Source organism: Larus michahellis, chromosome 10 (assembly GCF_964199755.1).
Source record: "Larus michahellis chromosome 10, bLarMic1.1, whole genome shotgun sequence".
Lineage (NCBI taxonomy): Eukaryota > Metazoa > Chordata > Aves > Charadriiformes > Laridae > Larus > Larus michahellis.
Window position 1 is genome coordinate 3,565,500 of NC_133905.1, and position 6,000 is coordinate 3,571,499.

The 6,000-nt window shown below is 46.2% G+C and overlaps 1 protein-coding gene across 1 annotated transcript in view; it reads right to left on the reverse strand.

The window, feature by feature from the left end:
* KBTBD12 (kelch repeat and BTB domain containing 12) overlaps positions 1–5,046 on the reverse strand; it is a 43,782-nt gene extending 38,736 nt beyond the window's left edge. Inside the window, exon 1 of the mRNA XM_074602757.1 lies at positions 4,973–5,046. The gene's annotated coding sequence lies outside the window, so the exon portion shown is untranslated. The remainder of the gene's footprint in view (positions 1–4,972) is intronic.
* Between the last annotated feature and the right edge of the window lie 954 nt (positions 5,047–6,000).

The following is a 6,000-nucleotide window of genomic DNA, read 5'->3' on the forward strand; positions in this document are numbered from 1 at the left end:
GCTCCCGACTGAACTGTACTCAATAAAATCGCGCTGTCGACTTGTATGCAAGTCTACTTTCTCCATCCTGCAACTGAGAAAAACGCAGCTAAAAGGTTAAAAAGAAAACAGGATTAAAACCCAGGGGTGAAATCCTTTCATTAACTTCAGAAATTCATCCCTGTGCATTAGCTGCAAACTTGTCACTCCCCTTCTGGCTTTTAGCAGTGTTTAGGTGAGGTCATTGGAAGGATATTAATATTCTCCTTTATATCACTGGAAAGACTATTAAAGGGTAATAATGAAACGGTGCTGCTTCGCTTTCCCCTCTGGGTTACAGAGGAAAAAGATGGTACATTGATATTAAGAGAAAGGATAAATGTGATACAAATATAATTTGCAGTGAGACACTATACTGAGATTGTGCCAGAGGCTGGGTTGTCATTATAAAACCTTCAGTGTGGGGCTCGAATCCTTTGTAATGTCACCAGGAGCTGAAATCAGAGTTATTGCCTTATTCGGAGTTTTGGGATTTTTTTTTTTTTCTTCTGTAGTGAAAAATGGATTCAGGTGCAAATCTTCATTTGATGTTACTTTATTTCAGAACCATGCTGTTAATTTTCCTCCAGTTCTGGCTGCTACTTCTATTTTTATATCAGCTGTTTTGTTAGTCTAATTTCACTTTTTTTTTTTTTTTTTTTTGCCTTTGTGTCATGAACCTTATGAAGAGTCATGTATAATTTTATGCAGGAGCTACAGCATACGTTTTGCAAGGCGGTGGGGTGCTGCATGAGCAGTTCAAAACATAAATAAGCGCACTGCTGTGAGCTCAGCTCTACGGTTTTTATGAGGCTATCAAACTATAAATAAATGCTGTCCTCAATTCTCAGTTACACTGCAGCCTCTTTGAACTGCCCCAGCGCTAAGGGACTGTAAACCAGATGGAAGCATCTCATCAGGAATTTCCCTTAACCTCTGGAAAGGGGGGGGAAAAAAAAAAAAGCTACCTTGTAATTAGAGACATTATTTTGTCTGTATTTTTGTCTGGGATGTGGATTTTTCTTGTCTTTCCCCCCGCCCAGTACCAAGGAATTTGCTCTTTCCCGTGCTGCGGTGGGAGGGTGGGAGCGGCGGGACCCGGCCCAGGAGAGGTCACAGCACCCAGCGTGGGGCAGGGGGCTGCAGCGCCGGGGGGGCACCTCCTGCATCCTCCCATCCTCCTCTTCCTCCTCCGCTTGCTTTTTTATTTTCTTTTTACTTCTTCTTCGCCTTAATGAGGCTGCCCTGTCTTCAGCCTGCCTCCCTTCAGGTGCTGGAAGGATCAGAGTTCAGTCACATCAAAGAACCGGTGCCTCTGCCCATGAATTATTTGTGCTTCCTTTGTTATCAGTAAGCTGAGAAGCAAATCTGTTAATTGTATGCATTATGACACTTGGCTGACAGCCACAGCGAGGCAGAAATCAGTACCCAGATGATAATAACGTTACAATCTCGGGGTTTAATTATGAAGGCTGTGCTGGCATTTAAGATCGGGGTTTTAAATCGTGCGAAAGATCCTGCAGTGCTCGAGAAGGGCAAATAACAACGCTCGTCTTGATATAGGGGAAAGATACGATAAGATATAGAAAGGAAGCTTTCGGGGAATTATGGATGTTCCTGTATCTGTTGGATAATGGGAACTATCATCCTAATTCTGATACCTGGAAAGGTGCCTGAAGAAATTATTACAGGATTGAATTATAAGAATTTAGAGGGCAATAAGGTGATAAAAGCAGCTATAGCACCTATTTACTGAGAACAAATTGTGTCAATCTAATTGTCTTCATTTTTTCTGGGATAATAGGGGATAAACTAGATACTTTGTCTTGAGTGAAGTTACCGATACGGTCCCACATGGTATCATTGGGAACAAATTGTGATGAAATCAACCGGCTAAATCTACGTAAGTTAGATGCCCAACTGGCTGAAAAAGCACGTTCAAAGAACAGTTATCAGTGGTGGGACCGGGAAGCATTTCTAGTCTGTGCCTAGAGACCTGTGCTGAAAGGGCCACTCACGGTTTCGGGGAACGCTCGCTTTCTTGCTTTGAGTTAGATAGTATTTCTTGAAAGAATTTCATCCATTCTGCCCAGGTAAAATCTGCAAACTTGTGGCAGAGCATTTAAGTGGGAGGACACCCAATTCTTTTTAGGAAATGTGTGCCTAGATGGTTTGAGAGGGCGTACAGGTAAGCGTCAGCAACGGTTCGCTGGGACAATTAGGCATTTAGTGTTTGGATGTGTCTCGAGTCTCACCATAACTACTCGCAGCCAGGGTAACTTTTCCGAAGCCTGCCGTTTTCTGTCAGTTGCTAGCTACTTGGACATTTAGGATTTTCAGGTTTTCAAAGGCATCTAATTAAGTTAAAAGTCCGAGTGCTACTTAAGCTCACTGTGGAGTTTGGGAACTGAAGTGTCTGCATCACTTTCAAATGTAAAGCTTCAGCCTTAAATTGCATAGGCAGCTTTAAAAGGTTCACCAGATGACACGACCTCCTTCCCATTAAAGTCCTTGCTCAGCCCCATCGATCTCCCGGGATCAGCCCCACAGCAGGCGCGTTTCAGGTGATCGGAACTGATTTATTGCTGGAAGGGAGGAAGGAATTGTAAAGTTTTCAAACTGTGAACTCTACAAATCCAATTATGTCATGAGCCTATATACGATAAAGGACGACGATCCTTCTGAGAGAGATTTTAACTGCTTTTCTCCCTCAGTGCCTGGGCACCTTGTTTGTTTTCCCGTGCCACCTGATGCCGAGGAGCCTGGGGCGAGGCCGGCCGAGGGCCCGCGCTGCCCAAGCACGGACCGGCTCCTGCTCACGGGAGCTGTCTTAGCGCTTTAGAGTCCGCGAGTGGTGTCGAAGGAAGCTCTCGGTGCAGGAGGACGGGCTGCTGACCGACAAGCTGCTGCCGTAGATGTAGAGAGTTGTGTCAGCGCTGCGTTCCCCGGTGTGCATCACCGCACCCTTGCCGCTGCGAGCATCCCGCTGCCGGCTGAGGCCGGGGCCACCCCCACTCAGACTGCTACAGACACGGCATGTCCTTTCTTCAGGAGCTTATTTGTTTTCCTTCTCATTTCATTGCTCTTAATTAAAAATAAAACGGGACTCAACAAGGCTCTTTGGGCTAGGAGAAGCTTGACACCTAATAGAAGGATTTTAAGCAGCCTGCAAAGCTTCAGAAACCGTGTTTGGGAGCAGATTTGACCATCGGAGACCTGAAGAGGCTTTGATCAGTTTTCAAAGCCTTTGGGTAGTTTACGATTCTGGAAAGATTTGACAGTTTGAGCTCCGTTTACTGCCAAGATAGAGGCCTAGATGTGGGATTGGATTAATATTGATCCTATCTCAGCAAATACCAGGCATATTTTTTTTTTCTTTAAACTGTTATAGATTCACGAAAAAAATCAAAGAAGCTGAAAATGAAAGACCCTGCGGGCCATCATTTCAAATATGCCTTCACCTGACCTTAATCTTACTCTGATTCAAAGCTCAGTGAAGTCAGTCAAAAGAATCCCATGATTTGAGTAGAAAATGGATGTGGCTGGTTCACAAACAAGTGCTTATAAACAAATCCCAGTCTCAGCCAATTATGTGCATTAATTGCATGAGAAGAATAGAAGCTAAATATATACATACAGAGCCCATTTCTTTTACAGTTCGCATGTGCAGATCGTTTTCTTACATATCAAAACTAATTGAAATGGCCAAGTGCTCATTTGCAGAAGGAGGGTGCGCAAGTTTCCTTACGTATCCAGCAGAAGGAAAACGTATTTCTAAAACGCATTTCAGTAGCTCTTTAAGCAGCCTGGCAAAGGTCTTGGAGGTTTCTCTTTTTGCGTTTATCTAAACATACTGGCGAGTATAGGAAAGGCTTACTTTCTGTAACAGTCATACCATACTGTGTAAATTGGACTCTATCACAATTAAAAGAAAGATAATTCAATAACTTGGTTCAAACTAGGCTCTATTTGCATTTTTACAACAGAAAAGATTGTGAACTCTCATTGCCAACATTTACATACCACTCTGAAGTATGTATCCGTTTGGTGAGCAAATGCTGGTATGTAAAAGCTTGAATATCCCTGTCAGCAGTGAAATGAAAATTAATTTCAAGTTGTAAACCCGTATAACTTGATGTCAGCATTCCATTAGTTACTGCTCGAATCCAGCCTTGCCCCTAAATTTCTCTAGTTGCAGTTTCAATCACTACCAATGAAAAATACCTGGGTACGTCCATGGAAAAGAAAATTCATAGCAACCCATGGCAACAACGGAGCACCACCTCCGAAACGGCCCCTGCACCGACACACGCATTCCGTACAGCTGCAATCCCCGCTGAGCCCCCATAGCAAGAACGCTCAGCCTCTTGATGGTCAGGATCCGTCCCAGGCACGTATAGATACCTTCATGGGAGAAGCGAGAGTTTCTCCGAGCTTCCTTGCTGGAAGCAAGCCTGGATGTTTGCAGACTCCTGGAGTATGGACAGCCCCCCCCGCGCGCACAGAGCTCAGACGCCGAAATTTCTGCCTCCGCAGGCTGATCCTGTGTCCAGACTGCTGGCAAACCCCAGAGAGCTGCAATCGGACCCCAAGTTTGATATCATTCAGGGGTTCCCATCCTAACTTTGTAATTAACATCTTAATTTGCTTTATGAACTGGAGAGCAGGCGCTGCAAGGAGCTGAGAGCGCTTCGATTTTGGGACCGGCAATGGGTCCTACAGCCTCCCCGCCGTGTGGCTGCCCCGCACTGACCCCGCATCGCCCTGTGTAGGCGCCTTCTCCAGCACCTTTACGGGTTCCCCAGGACATACATTCACGTGCCCCTGCCCACAAATTCCCCCCGCTCCCGGCAACCCAAAGCAGCCCGGCCCTGGCGTCCCCACGCTGCCCATCGTCTCAGCGCCAAACTCCCTTCTCTTTCCTGCTCTGAGAGGGGAAAGGATTTACATGTACCTTTCCGACGCCGGGAGCGAGCGGCAGGTGTCTGTGAGAGCGCGTGGGAGAGGGAAACGGAGATCTCACCCAGCAGCACAGAGCTTCTGGCGAGCAGCGAGGTGCCAGGGCTATAAATAGCCCTCGCTGGGCTCCTGGCTGGGACGAGGAGCTGCTTTAATGTCACGCTCAGGGGTACATTCGGACTCAGCCGACCGGCAGCGGTGCTGCTCTCTTTCCCCCCGCCTGCCCCACCGCCTGCCAGGCTCAGCGCTAAAAACCCGCGGGCTCCTCCATGAGGCGGCACAGTCACCCCTTGTGTTGGTGGCCCACCTAAAGAGTTATGGTGTCCCCCCCTCCAGACCTTGCCACGGGCACACGGCATGTCTCTGTCTCACCGTTGTTTCTGGGCGGTTGGAGCGGTTCCGGCGTAGGTGATGACCAGACTGGCTCCCACCTACCGCCGAGGCCGGGGCACCGCACCAGAGGAGATGCTGGTGCTCGTTGACCTTACCCAAGTCACTCTCGACATCAAGGCCACTGCCTCTACAGCTGAGACAAACCTCCCCAAACCGTTTCTCCTGCCCTCGCTAGATCACTAAGAGCTGAAGCTGCGCATAAAATAAGGATTCCTGACCGAATCTAAGTGTTATCTGTGTATTTTTAGTCAGACGTGAGGCCTGACTATCTTCTTGTTTGTGTTGATGTAAATGAGAAACAGATCCTCTAAATTGGTCCAGAATAGTGGGGCCGCACTGATTTACATCAGCTGCAGATCTTGTACTCTGCAAATTAAAGGAGAATAGAAAGGGCCATAATACACTATTTATATCTCCATATGTTTAAGCAAAGATGGAAAAAAGATTAAGCAAAAATTAGGGTTATAAAATTGATTAATGTTGAGCCTATACTTTTAGTTGAGAAAGACAGTAAGGGGTTTTCGGAATGTTCTTTTTTAAATGGCATTAATTTATTTATTGGCTGTACTAATTGGTTGATTGATCATAATAGCTTCGAAGAAAATTGAAAATGAAATGTATTTCCTTATC